General features: G+C 37.9%; 1 protein-coding gene across 8 annotated transcripts in view; it reads left to right on the top strand.

Annotated features, from left to right (window-relative positions):
* Positions 1-3,317: 3,317 nt before the first annotated feature.
* GAPVD1 (GTPase activating protein and VPS9 domains 1) overlaps positions 3,318-18,183 on the top strand; it is a 73,713-nt gene continuing 58,847 nt past the window's right edge. For all 8 annotated transcript variants that reach the window (XM_057720230.1, XM_057720229.1, XM_057720226.1 and 5 more), the window contains exon 1: positions 3,318-3,453. The gene's annotated coding sequence lies outside the window, so the exon portion shown is untranslated. The remainder of the gene's footprint in view (positions 3,454-18,183) is intronic.

Here is an 18,183-nt window from a genome sequence, read left to right as displayed (position 1 = left end):
TTCCACATATAAGTGATATTATATATTTCTCTTTCTCTGTGTGACTTACTCCACTTAGTATGATAACCACTAGGTCCATCCATGTTGTGTACTGTATACATTTTTTTTTAAGAACAAGAATTAATATATTACTTGTCAGATTGAAAATAAATTTTATAAAAGAAATGTAAGAAACAAAAAACAACTAAGTTAGCCTTTAGCATTGAATGTTTGCCTGTTCTTTGAGTTTGAACTATGTCAAAGTATTACATTTGTGTTTTGCTTTATGGTAAAAAGCTTTGACCTACATCCTTTGGTTTTATCCTTTCAACAACCATACAAGATAGACAGGGTTGGTGATGTTTCTGTTTAACAGTTGAAAATACAGTCTCAGGGACTTCCCTGGTGGTCCAGTGGGTAAGACCCGGTGCACCCTAAATAAATAAATAAATAAATAAATAAATAAATATTTTTTTAAATTAAGCAATAAAAAAGAAAGTCTCAGATTTTGTTCATAGTAAAAGTATGAATTTTCTGCCATATTGGTTTCTATCCATGTTATTGCTGTTTTTACTTATTACCTGGTTTATAATTTGACTCTTTCAGATGAGACACTAAGATTAATCTTTGCACAAGCTGTAGCTTTCTTCAGCCAAGTATGTACTACTGCTTCAAACTAATTCATTTCCCAAATTGTGTGCCAAATAGATAAAATTGCACATAGATGAGGTCCTTGTATTTTTCCCTTTCAACTTGCTCTCCCTCTTCCTAATCTTTATTTCTGGATATGGCCCTGTTTTTCTTTCTGGTATGGTTTGCTCTCAATTAACTGTCATATTTCTTTGCCAAGTATAGAGGCATAATAACTTCAATATTATTATTCCCAGGGGCATGTACTTTTTAATTAGGATCTCTGGAGGAACAGCCTCCAAATTCAAATGAATGCAGGTACTGGACTGGAGGATCTCTGAAACTCAGCTCTAACATCCAGGATTCAACATTTCCAATGCTAATGATGACACTTCAGGGTGCTTTCATGGACGTGAAGATAAAATATTTTTGTCCAGAAATACTTGCCAAAGACCCTTCAAATCACATGACATAGCACCTGCTTTCTTGTCTTACCTTCAAGACTGGCTGTGCACAAATGGAAGGAAAGAGAACATTAAAAAAAATTCTGAGTTTTTCACTGCTCTCTGCTCTGTGGCAGAGTAGTCTGGAGAGTATGAGGTTGAGAGTCTGAAGAACTTGGCTCCAATCAAGATCCGGTGTGAATTCTGTTACTATGGGCAAGTAATTTCATATCCCTGTGTGTCAAGGAAGGCTGAGTGATGTAGCGGAAAGAAAAACACTTTGGCCACAGTTTATTGTTTACTCATCCCTTTTTTTTTAAAGAAGAAGATATGTATTACATCCTAGGTGGTATGGCAGGTTCCAGAAAGACAGTGGTGAATAAGACAGGGTTCTCTGTCCTCAAGGAGTACCATTTATTGATTTTGAGTGTCTTTTCACCTCTTGAGTTCACTTTTCCGTGTGTGAAAGGTGTTGAGGATACTACTTCATACTCTGCAAAAATTACTGTTGTAATGATCCATTGCTCTAATGTGTCGGTTGTGTTCCTTGGATGTGCTGGCTGGAAAGAAAGATTGAGAACTACTTATCTAGTTCAAGCTCTTCATTTGCAGGTTGACAGAGAAGGGCTCAGAATGACTAACTGCCCATCCCAGTGCCTTTTTACTTACTACACACACTGCAGTTTCTTCACAACCCTCAAGAACTTTTTGCAACTTTGGGGGCCCTTTCCTTCCCCTTTAACCTGGCCTGTATGCTCCAGCCCATTTATAGACTGTACTCTGTTAAGTGAGAGCAAACTGTGAATGCATTCATTTTGCTCAGGCTGGGTTCTTAGCAATCCTCACATGCCATTTCTTTGTTGAAATCCAATCATTCAGTAACCCCCAAGTGTTACTTCCTTCTTAAAGTCATGGTCCCTCAATTTGATGAAGCCTTTCGCCAGGAGTCTGGAGGCACTTTGTACCTTAGTTTATTATTATGATCCTTAATCTGCATGAATTATCCTTTTATCTTAAATTGTAAACCATATCCTGTTGGTTTTTTCATTCCCTTGTTGCTTTGGACAATGTTTTATAACAGAGCTGAGGAATAATCTTTGATGTAATTGAATCTAACTGATCTAACTGAATCAGTTGAATGGCAATATGATAGCAATAATACCTGACCAGCTTACCATAGAATGCTCTTGGGGCAATAAAATGACGCAATAAATCTGAGGCATTTTGACAATTTTTAAAGATAATACATCAAGGAGGATGACTAAATGAAAGCAATCTGGGAGCTGAATCACATTTGAAATTGTTGCAAAACTGACAATTATTCTTTTTGGGGTTTTCTTGGTCTGGAGACTCCTAGTGTTGGAGGATATAACATTGTGTTCAATTTTTTGAAAGACCATCAAGTGGAAAACCTTCTATATTGCTCCAGGCAGCATAACTACTAGCAGTGGAAAGAAGTAAAAGGGAAGTAGATTTTGGTTCAGCAGAAGAACTTTCTAACATTTAATGCTGCCCAACAGTTGAGGAGGCCTCCTTACTTAAGGAAGTAAGCGCCCTGAAATTTGAACTGTTGAAATAGAAGTTGGATGACTATCTGGCTGGAGTGTACAAGAGGGAATTCCTACCCAGGCCAGAGTTGGACTAAAGACCTTTAAGGTGTCTTCCAATTCTAAGGTTTCTAGGACTGTTCAGCTCAGTTAACTTCATATTTGAATATATCTGAATTGTTTTTACAAAAAATTTTGTATTAGATAAATTCAGTCGACCTAAAAACTGTATGGTCAAGTTTACAATAAGTAAAATTTGATAAAAGGAGTGGGAAATCAGGTTTAAGACTGAAAATCCAGATATCACAAAGGCAATTAATGACACAACAAAGTAAGAAGAGTGTGTGTTTGTGTGTGTGTGTGTGTGTGTGTGTGTGTGTGTGTGTGTGTTTCGAATGATGTGTTCTGGCCAAGTGACACTTATCTAAAACATAAATGCTCTAAATTGTTTTACTCTACACATACTTGCTCAGACGGTTTTTGACATCCAGCAGTGCCCAACGCGGGAGCAAGGGCAACGTCTGGTCAACAATTTTCCGGAAGCAGTTTCGCGGTACCTCAGTAGCCCAAGACAGCTGCAGCCCGCAGCGGACTTGGGTGTTAAAAGCGGAAGGAAAAAAAAAAAGCGGAAGAGGCGCCGCGGCCGCCAGGCCCGAACTACCAGTCCCAGGGGCCCCCGCGGCGCCGCGCACGCGCGATGGCGTGGCGGCAGCGCCGCCGCAAGACGCAGGGAAGCCAACTAGCGAGTGGCGGCGGCGGCAGCGGCGGTGGCAGTTCGCGGCGAGGGCGACGGCTCCGAGGGCGAGTGGCGGTCCGGCGCAGACCTCGGTTCCCTATTCCGCCTGATCTTCTTGGTGAGTGCACGTCCCTGATCAACCCGCGCGGAGTGCGGGGCCCTTTGCCTGGCGGCCGTGCTGCTCTGGCCTAGGGCCGCAGCCTGCGCCTGACGGCGGGCCGCCGGGTCCACCTGACCCCTGGGCCCTTCCCTCCAGGGAGGGGAGAAATGGGGGTGGGAGCACACGGTTAGATCCAGGGGGGAGATGTGGCGGCGCGCAGGGGCCAGGGAAGCCTGGGGCGGGCAAGAGGGAGGGACGCGTGGGGGATGGGATCGGAAGAGACAGGAGGACCGCGGGGCGGCTTCGGGAGAGGGCCAGAGGCGAGCGACCTGGCAAGTTAGGGAGCTGAGTGTGGGAGGCGAGGAGAAGGTGGAATGTCTTCTGAGGGCCGCTGGTGAAGATGTCTTGCTTCGGAGACTCTTGACAAGCTGGCCTCACGGGTCTGGGGGGCAGCCCACCTACCGTAAACGTACACACCATACTTGGCATCTTTCCATTTCCTGTTGGAGGTCTGTAAGTGAGGAGCTGTTGGTTGCTTCCATCTCCTTACCTTCAACTTTGCCTTTTATTGACTGGCAAAATTTAAACGGGTGCTGGATAAGCAAATCATGGAAATAAACAGAGTTCTGTCTGTAAATCTGCGTAAAAACAGGGAGGCATGGTGGTATGTTCAGATGAGAGCTGGGTCAGAGGAGAAATCAGTGTTTCTATTTTAAAATTTGTGACAATCAGTTTGAGCAAGGCTTTGAACTAGAAAAGATTTTTAACCTGGGATCCATCAGTTGGTGAATAGAAGTCAGGAGCTCCTTGAACTAGAATGGGGATAAAATCACGTCTTTATTTTTATCTGATAACTGTGTTATCATTTCCTTCAATTATGAGTGTAAGCAACAAACCACAGTAGAATTAGCAATGCTTGTGTCTTTGTCACCAATAAAAATTACAGATATTTTTGTGTCATGTTTACAGTTGTTGCAGATATCTCAAAATATCATTATGGTATACTCCAATAAAAATTTAAAAAATATCATTTGTGCTTATACTTTTTTGAATTATGGTATTATTAGATCCACTGTTAGATCTCATTATTTAATGTGGTAATAAAGATGCACATATATTACCATATCAGGGCTTTTTTCATTGTTTTGCTAATAGTTCAGTACAATGAGTTTCTTTTGTAATCACGTATACTTAATTATGCATTTGAAAGCAGTCTGAGAAGGGGTCCATAGGCTTCATCAGACTACCAGAGAGACCCACGGCACAAAAAGATTAAGAACTCTTGAAGTAGAAATAAGTTTTGGGGATCTGTAAGTCTGCTTGTAAGAATATTTGTCTCATTAGATAAGAAAAAACTCAGGGTAGATAGGACGATAGTGTAGATGAAAGCGAATTTTGTAATCAGGGAAGTAAGTGAAAAGATTTGACTGGGATCAGAGTAATAGTTTTGAAAGATAGAATAGACCATAGGTATTTCATTCAGGGTACTGGGGAATCGGCAGAATAATCTGAGGAAGAAAGGGAAGTGAGTACTTTGGCCCTTGGATTTTTATGTTATGGCATCTCCTAGTTCCAAGTGATTGAAGGGATTGAGCCCTCCAAGCTCTTGTGTAAGTCTGTGAAAGAGAATTTTAGTGTGTGCTGGTTTTCTTTAAGTCATGTAGATAGTGTGGCTTTTAAAGGGGAGAAGGTATTCTAATTTTTCTATCTTTTTTTTTTTTTTTTTTTGGCTACACTGTGCTCAGATTGTGGGATCTTAGTTCCCTGACCAGAGATGGAACCTGGGCCCTGGCAGTGAAAGTGCTGGACCGCCAGGGAATTTCCCAATCTAATTTTTCTATCTTTAAGTGGAAAACTGCAGGATCTCTCTTCAAGTGTATTTTCCTATGACCATTGTTCTTTTCATATATGATAGAAAGTAACGTGCAGATTATAGTGTTGAAGAGTTGCTAAGTCATTTTCTTGAAATTCCATTTTAAATTCTCCTAGTTCAGCTTCATTTTGGCATCAGACTTCTCACAAATCACTCAACATTTTTTCAGAATATGTGTGAGTTGAAATTTGCACCTGTTTGTAAATCACCTGTCAGCACCTTGAGTGAAATTTTTTTTTCCCTCTAAAATAATAGCAGTAGGGGACATCTCTGGTGGTCCAGTGAGTAAGACTCTGTGCTCCCAATGCAGGGGGCCAGGGTTCGATCCCTGGCAGGGGAACTAGATCCCACGTGCCTGCTGCAACTAAGACTCAGTGCAGCCTAAATAGATAAATAAATAAATATTTAAAAATAAAAGAATAAAAGAAAATAATAGCAGTAATGAAAAACTACCCCAGCAGACTTTTTTCTGGAGCAGATTAGGGGAAGGTATGAAGAACTGAAGAAGAGTATTTTGTGAAATAGGTGTTGGTGCTGAAATAGTTTGTGTTGAATTAACCACACCCTATTACATATCACTACCTTGGAGAGGTCTTGCCTGATACTTTCTGTATCCTTACACTGGCCCCTTGGTCATTCTTTCTCCCCTGCCCCTTTATTTTATTTATAGCATATATCTATCTGGCATCATTATTTGTGTGTGTGTGTGTATATATATATACATATATATATACATATATATATACATATATATATACATATATATATACATATATATATACATATATATATACATATATATATACATATATATATACATATATATATATATATACACACACACACACATAAAGGGTCAGGAAAATTTAGATTGGAGATACTACCACTGAATGAGAGTGGGAGATTGGGTAGAGCTGTGTGGAGATGGCATTTGAACTGGACCTTCAGTCATAGATGTAATTAGCTATAGGGATACTGGAGAAGGGCTCCAGGTGCAGGGAACAGCTTGAACAAAGACAAGAACAGAGGAGTTTGTAAATCAAATAAACATCTAAGTCAGTGAGCTTGCCTCCCTCCCTCTCCCCTCATCCATCCATCCATCCATCCATCCATCCATCCATCCATCCATCCATCCAGTGTTTTAGGTCTGTAAAAGGGAAAATGAGAGAAAAGACTATGTATAAGGGTAGTTTGGGATGAATAAAGGCTGAAAACTCTAGGCTCCAGGTGACCGTATGTGACCCTTTGCTTCCAGGTGGATCTCTCCCTCCGAGAGTCCATCACAGTGAAATTGCTCACAGGGAACCTGAAGTCTGTGTACTGAAGGACCAGAGAGGCAAGCTGGGGAAATGAAAAGAGTGTGGGCTGTGGAGTCAAGTAAATCTGGTTTTGAGTTCCTTGTCTGCTGAGTGATAGCTGAGTGATCAGGCAGTAAGTTATTTGACTTTTCTAAACCTGTTTCCTCAGCTGTGAAGTGGAGATGATAAATAGCTATCACATAGGATTAACTCCAAAAATAATAATATACGTAAAACTTGAGGAACATGGCTTTAAACACTCAGTAATTGCTAGTTATTTTTGGCATTCCAGCTTTCAATATACTTTTGCCCTTTTTCACCTTCATACCACATCCCTGACTTTAAAACAAGCACTACCTTCTGGTGCCTTCTTGGCCACTGTCACAGTGTCACTTTCCACTTCACCCAGTCGGCTCCAGTGTGAGTTTGTGAGCAGCTTTCCAGTGATGGCACTTAGCACCTTACAAGGTGATGCTGCCTGATAATGGCATTCTGAAAATGGCAACAATATGTACTAACTTTTGTTTGGTGCAACTAACAATACAAAATTTGCTGCTCTTTAAATGTGATGTGCTTCAGTTTAAATTAGTTTTTCTGGAAAAATTACTCCTGATATTTGCAGAAAATTGAAGTGGGAAAGTGGATATATTCCCAATTGTAAGATGTTTCACTTTTATCTATTATTATTATTATTTTAGGCGTGAGTGTATTGGGGAGGTGGTTACACATTACGACTCTCCAAGATAAAGTATGATTTTGTGGGGGTAAAAGTCTGATATAAGTGGAATCCTTCTTACTTGCTTTGGAAAGACCAAAAGAATTGAAGAAAATTTTTTTCTTAAACAGTTAATTAAATTTTCCCCTTCAACTTTATGTTTTTTTCACCATATACCTTTCCTTCTCTGGAATTAATTTTTTCTTAGGTAAGAAGGATTTCAGTTTTTTTTTCTTTTTTTTTTTACATTTGAACTATCTAAACTTATGTTTGCATAGAATTATTTGCAGCTTTAACTCTTTAATCCTAATCAAGGTGTTTTCAGTTGTAAAAGAACTAGGACCAATAATTTATGTATTGCGTATACATTTTAGAAGAAGCTTTAGACACCAAATTGTTTGATATTTGGTTTTTAAAATTATAGATAATTAAAGTTTCCCTCTTTATGTTTACCTATATTTTCTGATTTTTTGGAATGTGTTTCAATATGTATTATCATTTTGTTATGATTTTGTAAAAACATTTTTGGAAGTGTAGTTCTTCATTGTTTCTAAGCTGAAATCCAGTTTGAACTCTTCAATGCAAAGGTCAAAAGAAGTGGTGAATATCTGTTGAGAGTTCACGTTCTCATATTTAATATATATATAAATGAACGGTTGAGCAGATGTTTTAAAAAAGTACTTACCGAATTCCTGAGTCTCTGTAATGTCTTTTTTCTTTTTTTTGAAGTTTGAAGGTGAACCAGATACTTGATAAGTATTTATACCTGAAAGGAAAATATAACTTAATACTAACACTGTAGTTAAATTATATATGTATTAAGCCAAAATTATCTTCATATTCACCTTTTTTGTAAGCCATTTTAAAAAGATAAGGCTCTACATTTAAAAAAAATGAAATATTGCCATTTGCAGCAACGAGTGGACCTAGAGAATATTGTGCTAAGTGAAGTAAGTCATCAAAGACAAATATATGATATCACTTGTATGTGGAATCTAAAAATAATGCAAATGACTCTGTATTCAAGGCAGAAGCAAACTCACAAACATGGAAAACAAACCTATGGTTACCAAAGGGGAAAGCGGGTAGGGCGGGGGGATAAATTAGGAGTGGGGGATAAATTAGGAGTACGGATTAACAGATACAGACTACTATACGTAAAATAGATAAGCAACAAGGATTTACTGTATAGCACAGGGAATTAGTCAATATCTTATCATAACCTATAATGGAAAATAATCTGAAAAAAAGATATATATATCTGAATCGCTTTGTTGTACACCTGAAACTAACACAATATTGTAAATCAACTATATACTTCAGTCAGAAGAGAAGAAAAAAAATAGAAGGCTTTAAGCATACTGTAACTAAAAATGGGCAAGATGTCTGCTCATTAATCTAAGATGTCTGTCTGAAAAGGTGCTTGCTTGGTCTTGCTCCCTTGTGATGCCTGTACACCCACACTGGAGACTAGTGGAAAGCATGTCGTCAGACGTGTTCAGTTCTTTTTTTTTTTCTTTCTTAATTTATGTTTTCAATTTATTTTCTGTTGCATCTTTGAAAGGATTAATATTGGAAAACTTAAAAGACAAAAATTTAGTCAAGGGATATTAGCCTGTTTCTTTTTTTCGGGCTCAGAATCAAATTATCTTCCAGGCAATCTAAATTTTATCCAAATACATCTATTTTAAAAGTTTTTAGGACTTAGGTTAAAGTCATCTATTTTCAACCCACCCTGAACTGTCTCCTTTCACTTTCTAATGCAGAACTCTAACCCATCTCTTGATTTTACTTTCGTTGTTTATAAATCCTGACTACCTGACAAAAATACATTCGGTCTACAAGTCATAGCACTTAAGGCAGAATTGCAAAATGCTTACAAATATGGATTTCTGTGTCAGAAAAGCTTAGGAAAGAATAGATTAATTCTTTTTGCAGACTTTATTTCATCTTTACCTCCTTTAGAACCCAAGGAATCTAACTTTGATTTCTCTAAAACAAAGTATCTTTTAATATTGAATATTCAAGGGTGTGGTGGGCCAACTTGGATTCTGATGGAAAGTAACTTATTAAGTAAGCTTCCCTCTGAGTAGATTTCTATTCCATCATTACAAAACATCATAATAACAGTAAGGACAATAACGGCTGACATTTATTGACTTCTGTTTATTTTTGAAAAGCTATTAAACGAGATTTTCTTCTCTTTCCTTCTTTCCTTTTTTCTTTCTTTCTCTTTCTCTCTTTCTTCCTTCCTTCCTTCCTTCCTTCCTTCCTTCCTTTCTTTCTTTCTTTCTTTCTTTCTTTCTTTCTTTCTTTCTTTCTTTCTTTCTTTCTTTCTTTTCTTTCCTTTCTTTCTCCAGAAGGTTCCTTTTAGGTAGAACACAGTCAGTGATAATAATGCTGTTTGAAGTTTGATAATAAATATTTGTAATTTGATGAAGTACCATTCTGGTGAATGTGATGACATAGACATGTCAGTCTGCTGTTTACATGCTTTCCTTAAATTTGAGGGTGTACTCTTGGATCTTGAAACAGGCTTAACTAGTATTACAGCTTAGCAAAAATGCTGAAGCTCAGAGTTCTCTCTCTGCTCTTCTATTTAGTAGTTTTGTACGCCCGCTGTATTTATGGAAGAAGTTTATGCTGGGGACCAAAGCTTCCTCAAAGCATATGGGTGGTGAAATCGTCCTCTCAAAAGTTCATAGAGGGTTCTGAGGGTTTTAGGGTTTTTAAAAAAAAAAATTTGGTTTATCTTGATCTCCAGATTTGTATATGTCTTAGTGAGTTGTCATTAGAGATTGTCAAATAAGAGGAAATTAGATTTGGTGGTATATAACTTTAGACTAATAAAATTAATGAAGGTTTATATAATTGTGAAAGTTCCTGATACGCATTTCTAGATTAGGTGGATGTTTTTGTGTTATTTATTGCCTTTGGGGAAAAAAAGGGATATAATTTTAATACCATTGCAGTTCTGCTTATTGGTGTGTAGTGTGTTATTGTTGAACTATACCTAGAAATTAAGTACGGCGTCCTTTTTGTTGGACTTGAAAATTTCACATTTTTTATTATTCACAGAATTTGTCTGGTCCTGAGTGTTTAAGCAATTGTACTAGCAGATCTTTCAGCAGGGGAGCTCTTAGTGCCAAATTTTTATTATGTTTTCCTTTTTAAAAAAATTTAAATTACTAAAGTAATGAATGTTCTTTGTTAAAAAAAAAAAACTGAACACAATACAAAAATGAAAACTTTTTTTCCCCTACATGTATATGCACATGCGATATGATTTGGATTTTTTCATTCCCCCCTGCAAGTTATAGTTAACACTTGTTCTTGCTAAGTGCTTTGTATATGTTAAGCCATTAAACCCTCACAAACTTATGAACATACCCTACGAAGTAAGCTTCAATTTTAATCCATTTGCAGATGAAGAAACTGAGGCAAGGAGGAGTAATTAGCCAAAGGTTGCATAGCTAGTGAGCAGCAAAACGGAGATCTGAGCTCAAGTAGTCTTGCTCCAGGGTTGTGTTTTAACCCCTGTACTGCCTCTGGGATCTTACCATGCATATGGTAAGATATCCTGCCATGTACATCTACCTCCTTCTTAATAATTACATAGTATTCCATGATAGTGGTGTACCATAACTTGCTTAATGTCTTTCAAACTTAATCTTATTTAACAGTCCCGTTAGTAATGATTTCAAGTAATATTTTAAAAAGCCAAGGTTTTTGAATGGGAATAGTGAGGATACATTAGTATTTCTACGTAATGCCTATTAGCTATCCAAGTGTTTTAATATTATGTCAGTTGTGTAGTCTAATAAAATCTGAGCTTAATCCACAAGCCGTTTATTATGCATGAATTTCATTATTTTTGTGGCTTGTCTTTTTTAGTTCTGGAAAATTAATGTATTGGGGTAAAGTTGACATCTGTATTTTATTTATCCACTTTTGGTAGGGTCTAGAGTTTGGGTGTCATAACAAGAAGTCTTGTACTGTTAATTTGAATTTTGGATGCTGTCTGGCTTTATATTACATACTTACATCTTCAGAGTAGTGTGCCTTTCAGTACCCTGTACTTGTGCCAGGAATAGTTGGTACTAAGGCCATTCTTGTTTTCTACAATGTTTTACTTTTGTTTCAAAAATACCAACTAAAGATATTAAAGTATCACTTGTTTCCATTTTTTCTCCTTCATGATGTAAGTTTCTTAATTGTGAGGAAATATCTTTTTTGGTACATTAATAATTATTTTAAACATGCTCATTGGGAAGTGAGTGTATGTTTTCAACTTAAATTTAGTTACTGTTCTTTACTCATTTTGTAACTGAGTTAGCAGCAGTTTGGCTGATTCCTAACTGGGGTTTGCTCTTCATCTTTCAGTCACTTTATTTTTTTAATAAATTCACACATTGATTCCACACCTGCTAAATGCCAGTTCTTCTGGCAAGTAATGGGGATACCAAGATGACTATGCTCCTACTTTAGGGAACTTGGAGTTATGTTGAGAAAACAACATTTTGTTGCAAAGAGTCTATGAGAAAGTATCTGAGTGGAGAGATTGGTAAAGGCTTCTCAGTTTCAGCTGGGCCCTGCTGCCTGAGTGGAACTTAACTGACCACTAAAAGGAGCAGGCAAAGGATTCTAAATAGAGGGTATGTAGAAATCCAGTCTGTGAAGACCGCTTGAAATTGTCATTAGGATGTCATGTATCCCTGTGAGAATGTTGGTCCCTCAAAAGAAGACCTTAACCTGTCCTGTTCATCAGTGCTTAGCACTTCGTAGGTGTTTAAGAAACATTTGTTGAATGAGTGAGTGAAGTAGGTTAAAGCTTACTGTGCTTGTCTGTCCATTTTTTGGAAAGAGATGAGCTCATTATTTTTAATACCTGATGATTTTTAGAATATGTAATTTAACGAAACATAAAATGAATAGGAAACTATTCCTGCATTGAAGGAGGTAAGTCTTATAAGGGGAGACTCAGGTAGACAAATCATTGTAATTCAACATGATTATTTTTATAAAAAAAATTTGCAAAGGATACCCATCTCTGGTATGGATTGGCTGGGTCCCTGAAAAGTGGTGGGTAATTGAAATAAATCCTCAAATTAAAATTATTTCATTGATAAAATACAGCTAACATTGTAGTGGGTCATTAAAAAAATGTCATGTTTTTTGCCCTATCACATTATGTATAAATAGTATGTAAATACTATGTTGAAATATACCTATTTAATGAACAAAAAAAGTAACTGACGATTCTGTCAAGATGTAGGCATCATTATATAACAGTGTTTACCATGCTTAATACTTGAGTAACATAATTTTTCCCAAATCTGCATACTACTTATACTGTTGCTTATTTAAAATGTCTTTTTTTTGGACATCTTTAAAACTATTTTTAAAGAAGCTGTATGTTATTACCATAATGAAAGGTTGCAGTCTCTTGCCCTAAGTAGAAAGCAACTTGAATGTAATAAAAACAAAACAATGTTATAAAACCTAGCTTGCTGCTGTTTGCAGAAGGTGCTGAGTTTGAGGCCTGCTGTCTTTAATTAAAAGGAAAGATTAGCAAGTGTTAGAGAAGTGTTGAAGACAAATTGATACCTTGTTTAGATTTTCTCTGTGATGTAAATAGGAGAACTGAAAGAGACTTTAAAATGGAGTAACTTTCCCACTAAATGTCTTAAGGGAGGAAGGATGCACCCTGTTTCTTGTCAGGAGCATTTCCCCCAGATCTTCACATAAGGAAGAGATTTGGGGGCTGGGCCTTAAAGGAGGTATCTGAGTTCACTTGAAAATAAGGAAGATATGAGCCTCTTTTTTTTCCCCCTCCTTGGCTGCACCACGCAGCGTGTGGGATCTTAGTTCCCTGACCAGGGATTGAACCTTCGCCCCTTGCATTTGAAGTGCGGAGTCTTGGAGTCTTAACCACTGGACTGCCAGGGAAGTCCCAGATATGGACCTCTTAAGCCTAGATAATAACATCTGCAAATGTTGGAGACTTTTGGATGTAGTATGGCGGCAGGGTCTGATTTTGGGGAAGTGGGGAGATGGTGGGAGATGAGATAGGAGTTATAAAAAGAGGGATTTATGGTTGAGAGCTTGATGCTCTGTAGCATGTTGTAGACATTATTCTGTAAGCAGTGGAGAGTAGCATGACAAGATTTGTGCTTTAGGAAGATTGCTGCATCAGTAGGAAGGAGAGACCAGGAAGGAGACTACTGAGATGATGAGAATGTAAATAATGTAAAGGATTGACTGGGAGGAAGATGATAATCTTAAATTTTCCTAACTTTTTCCAGTAAAGGGCCATTTGAATCTTATGCGCCCCCATGTTGGAAGGCACATGATACACTAAGAGTACAGATCACTTTAACAATATTGATTACTATCTGAAGTCACTTGCCCACAGAAAATCCCAGTTAGCTCATAGAGAAAGAGTGAGGTGACAAAGATGTTCTGGAACCAGTTAGGGAACTTGGATCTCTTTGGAGATTGGTGGCATGTTAATTATGGGAAAGAAATGGTACCCATAATTCCTTGTTTTTCTGTTGAGAAACTGAATTCCAGAAAGATTATATTAATCACTAGAGATTATATAGCTAGCTGTGAGCTCATTGTATTTTACTTTAGGGTGCTATACCCAGAACTCTGTTAGTACATTTAAGTCTTAAAAGATACTTTAGATAGGGACTTCCCTGGTGGTCCAGTAGTTAAGAATCCACCTTCCAATGCAGGGGACATGGGTTTGATCCCTGGTCGGGGAATTAAGCTCCCACATGCTGTGGAGGAACTAAGCTCCCACATGCTGTGGGGCAACTGAGCCCACAGACCACAACGAAAGATCCTGTGTGCTGCAACCAAGATTTGACACAGCCAAAAATATAAATAAATAAATAAACAAATAAATAAGGGAGGGAAGAAGGAAGGAAAGAATTAGATGTCCTCACATTAAAAAAAAAAGTCTCTGCACTCCCAACGCAGGGGGCCTGGGTTTGATCCCTGGTCAGGAAACTAGATCCTGCATGCATGCCGCAACTAAGACCCAGAGCAGCCAAAATAAATAAATAAATAAATATTAAAAGAAAAAAATTTTAAAAAGATAGAGTTTCTTAAAAAAAAATAGATACTTTAGATAGGACCTGCTGTGTGTGTGTGTGTGTGTGTGTGTGTGTGTGTGTGTGTGTGTGTGATCAGGGTAATAATCTGGATGAGTCCCTAGTAACTTTTTCTAAACTTTCATATACCCTTTATTTAGTAGAAGTTAGGTTATTTAGTCCTGAAGTCCAACTAAACCTGACTTGTCAGACAGTTTGAAACTTTCCAAGAAAGGAGGAGTCGTCCAGCTACTAACTGGCGTATTAATAGTTGTGAAAGAGTGGGGTGATTAGAAGAAGTAACTGAAGTAACCTTGACGGTAAATTAAAGCACTCACTCTTGGAATGCAGTTGGCATGGTGGGTAAAAGCTGGGTGAGCCAGATTCACCTGGATTCTAGTCTCAGCTTTGCTAGTTATTCATTTGATCTTGGGAAAATTATTTAATTTCCTCAGTTTCCTCATCTGTAAAAAGTGGATAAGAATACTTATCTTTCAGGAGTGTTGCACAGGTTAAATGAGAATGTCCATGTACAGCACCTGGTTGGTGCCCAGTACCTGACAAGCCTGAAATGCATGGTAGTTATTGTTTTTATTTCCTAAGCACCTGTATGCTTTACTACCACCAGTCAAAACTCTCCTCTTCAAGCTCAACCATTACTGCTTATAATGGCTTTTTCAAGTTTGCTGTTAAGTGGATATTAATATAAAAACTGGCTTTTCTTAAACAATTCTGGCTAGGAAATATATTTGCCTTGCTTCAGTTGACCAGAATTTATTGCAAAATGTAACATAGCTGTGGAAATTTAGTGTTAGGAAGTTTCCGTATTTTGTTTCTGGTCACAGTGAACTGAAAGAAAACATTTTCTTAGCATGACAGCTTAAACACTGCGATGCGTTACCAGATGTTAATGGGTTCTGGGACATCATGTGATAGCTGCTAATCCTTTCTGTAGATGGTAGTTGTTGGAGACTGATAAATTACAGGGTTCACATGCATTTCTCAAATTTGCATATTTTTTCTTACTGAGAAAAGTTGCTAAATTGGATGCTTGGATTTAGAATTATGTTATTTATGCAGTTAAAAAAATTTAAATAGACTTTACTTTTTAGAACAGTTTAATTTACAGAAAAACTGAAATGATAGTACAGGGAGTTACCATATACCCAGCATCAAGTTCCTATTCTTATTTACTTTTTAAAAATAATTTTTTAATTAATTAATTAATTTATTTATGGCTGTGTTGGGTCTTTTTTGCTGCACCCTGGCTTTCTCTAGTTGTGGCAAGTGGGGGCTGCTCTTTGTTGTGGTGCGCGGGCTTCTCATTGTGGTGGCTTCTCTTGTTGTGGAGCATGGGCTCTAGAGCACAGGCTCAGTGGTTGTGGTGCACGGGATTAGTTGCTCCATGACACCTGGGATCTTCCCGGACCAGGCCTCGAACCCGCGTCCCCTGCATTGGGAGGTGGATTCTTAACCACGAGGCCACCAGGGAAGTCCCAAGTTCCTATTTTTATTGACATATTAATATGGCACATTTACTACAATTAGTGACCCAATATTGATAATTATTATTAACTAAAGTTCATACTTTATTCAGATTTCCTTTGTTTTTACTTGATGTCCTTTTTTCTGCTCTAGGATCTCATTCAAGATACCACGTTACATTTAGTTGTCATTGTCTCTGTAATTTTTAATTGGATCATCTTAATTAGACAGATTAATTTATTTGCAAAGCATGCTTTATTCTCAGATTTCAAAACCATACCTGTGTGTGCCATATTATGTTACTAATAATGCTCTTTGATTGAAGATAATTGGCCTTTAATTTCACTTTTAATAAGCCTTTTACAAGTGTAGGTTCCATCTCTGTCTTACCTCTAGTTATGACTCTGATATTTTCCACTTATTTTCATGGAAAGGTTCATTTTGGTCACTTCTGTCATGTGATGGACATGGAGTATGTCTCATTGTGTCCTAGTGAAATGATAAAAATTACCCTACCTCTTTTTTCGGGGGAGGGGGTGAGGAGCTGTGCCACATGGCTTGTGGGATCTTAGTTCCCCCACCAGGGATTGAACCCAGGCCCTTAGCAGTGAAAGTGCAGAGTCCTAACCACTGGACCGCCAGGGAATTCCCTACCCTACCTCTTAATTGACAAGAATAGTGCGGTCCTATATCATGGAGTATTTACACTTTACAGTCTTCTCGTATGAACTGTACGTACAGTTTAGCATGTGAGGTAGATAAGAACATTATCACAGTTTTGAAGATGGGGAAACAGAAACCTAGGTGAAATGACTAGCCACAAGTCACATTGCCAGTAGGTATCAGAGCCCAGTCTTAAATGCCTCAGATCTTCTGACTGTAGTTTTTTTTGCTTGTTTTTTTAGTATCCTTCCCGCTGTGTTATATGAAGTTGTCTCTATAGAAAATAATAGTCTTTTCTTATTGACTCTTACAGAGTTAGTCTTGAATTTTTTAAATTAATAAAGAGATAATTAGATAAACTAGCTGTTACTAAAGAGTTTAGAACTGTTGGATTCATATCATTAACTTGGAAGGCTTTTTAAAAAAAAATTATTTATTTTTGGCTGCATTGGGTCTGCATTGCTGCGTGCGGGCTTTCTCTAGTTGCGGTGAACTGGGGCTACTTTTCATTGCCGTGCGGTGGCTTCTCTTGTTGTGGAGCATGGGCTCTAGGCATACAGGCTTCAGTAGTTGTGGCACATGGGCTCAGTAGTTGTGTCTCTCGGGCTCAGTAGTTGTGTCTCTCGGGCTTAGTTGCTCCGCGGCATGTGGGATCTTCCCAGACTGGGGATGAAACCCGTGTCTCCTGTATTGGCAGGCAGATTCTTTTTTTTTTTTTAAGAACTTTTATTGAGATACAGTTAACATACAATAAACTGCATATATTTAGAGTGTACAGTTTGGTATCCCAACCTCCCAATTCATCTCCTCCCAGCCCTCCCTGCTTTCCCCACTTGGTGTCTGTATGTTTGTTCTCTACATGTGTGTCTCTATTTCTGCCTTGCAAACTGGTTGATTTGTACCATTTTTCTGTAGTCCACATATATGTGTTGATATACGATATTTGTTTTTCTTTTTCTAACTTCACTCTGTATGACAGTCTCTAGGTCCATCCCTGTCTCTACAAATGTCCTAGTTTCATTCCTTTTTACAGCTGAATGATATTCCATTGTATATATGTACCACATCTTTTTTATGCATTCATCTGTTGATGGACATTCAGGTTGCTTCCATGTCCTGGCTATTGTAAATAGTGCTGCAATGAACATTGGAGTGCATGCGTCTTTTTGAGTTATGGTGTTCTCTGGGTATATGCCCAGTAGTGGGATCACTGGGTCATATGGTAGTTCTATTTTTAGTTTTGCAAGGAACCTCCATACTGTTTTCCATAGTGGCTGTATCAATTTACATTCCCACCAGCAATGCCAGAGCGTTCCTTTTTCTCCACACCCTCTCCAGCATTTACTGTTTGTAGATTTTCTGATGATGCCCATTCTAACCGGTGTGAGGTGATACCTCATTGTCGTTTTGATTTGCATTTCTCTAATAATTAGTGATGTTGAGCAGCTTTTCATGTGCCTGTTGGCCATCCGTATGTCTTCTTTGGAGAAATGCCTATTTAGGTCATTCTCTGCATCTGCCATGTTCATTCTCTGCATCTGCATCCTTATTCTTGCCCTGTCACTGGGTTCATCAGCACCGTTTTGGTTTTTTTTTTTTTTATATTCCGTATAC

Source organism: Hippopotamus amphibius, chromosome 2 (assembly GCF_030028045.1).
Source record: "Hippopotamus amphibius kiboko isolate mHipAmp2 chromosome 2, mHipAmp2.hap2, whole genome shotgun sequence".
NCBI classification, from domain to species: Eukaryota; Metazoa; Chordata; class Mammalia; order Artiodactyla; family Hippopotamidae; genus Hippopotamus; species Hippopotamus amphibius.
Note: the sequence above shows the minus strand (reverse complement) of the source record. Positions and strands in the feature narration are given on the sequence as shown.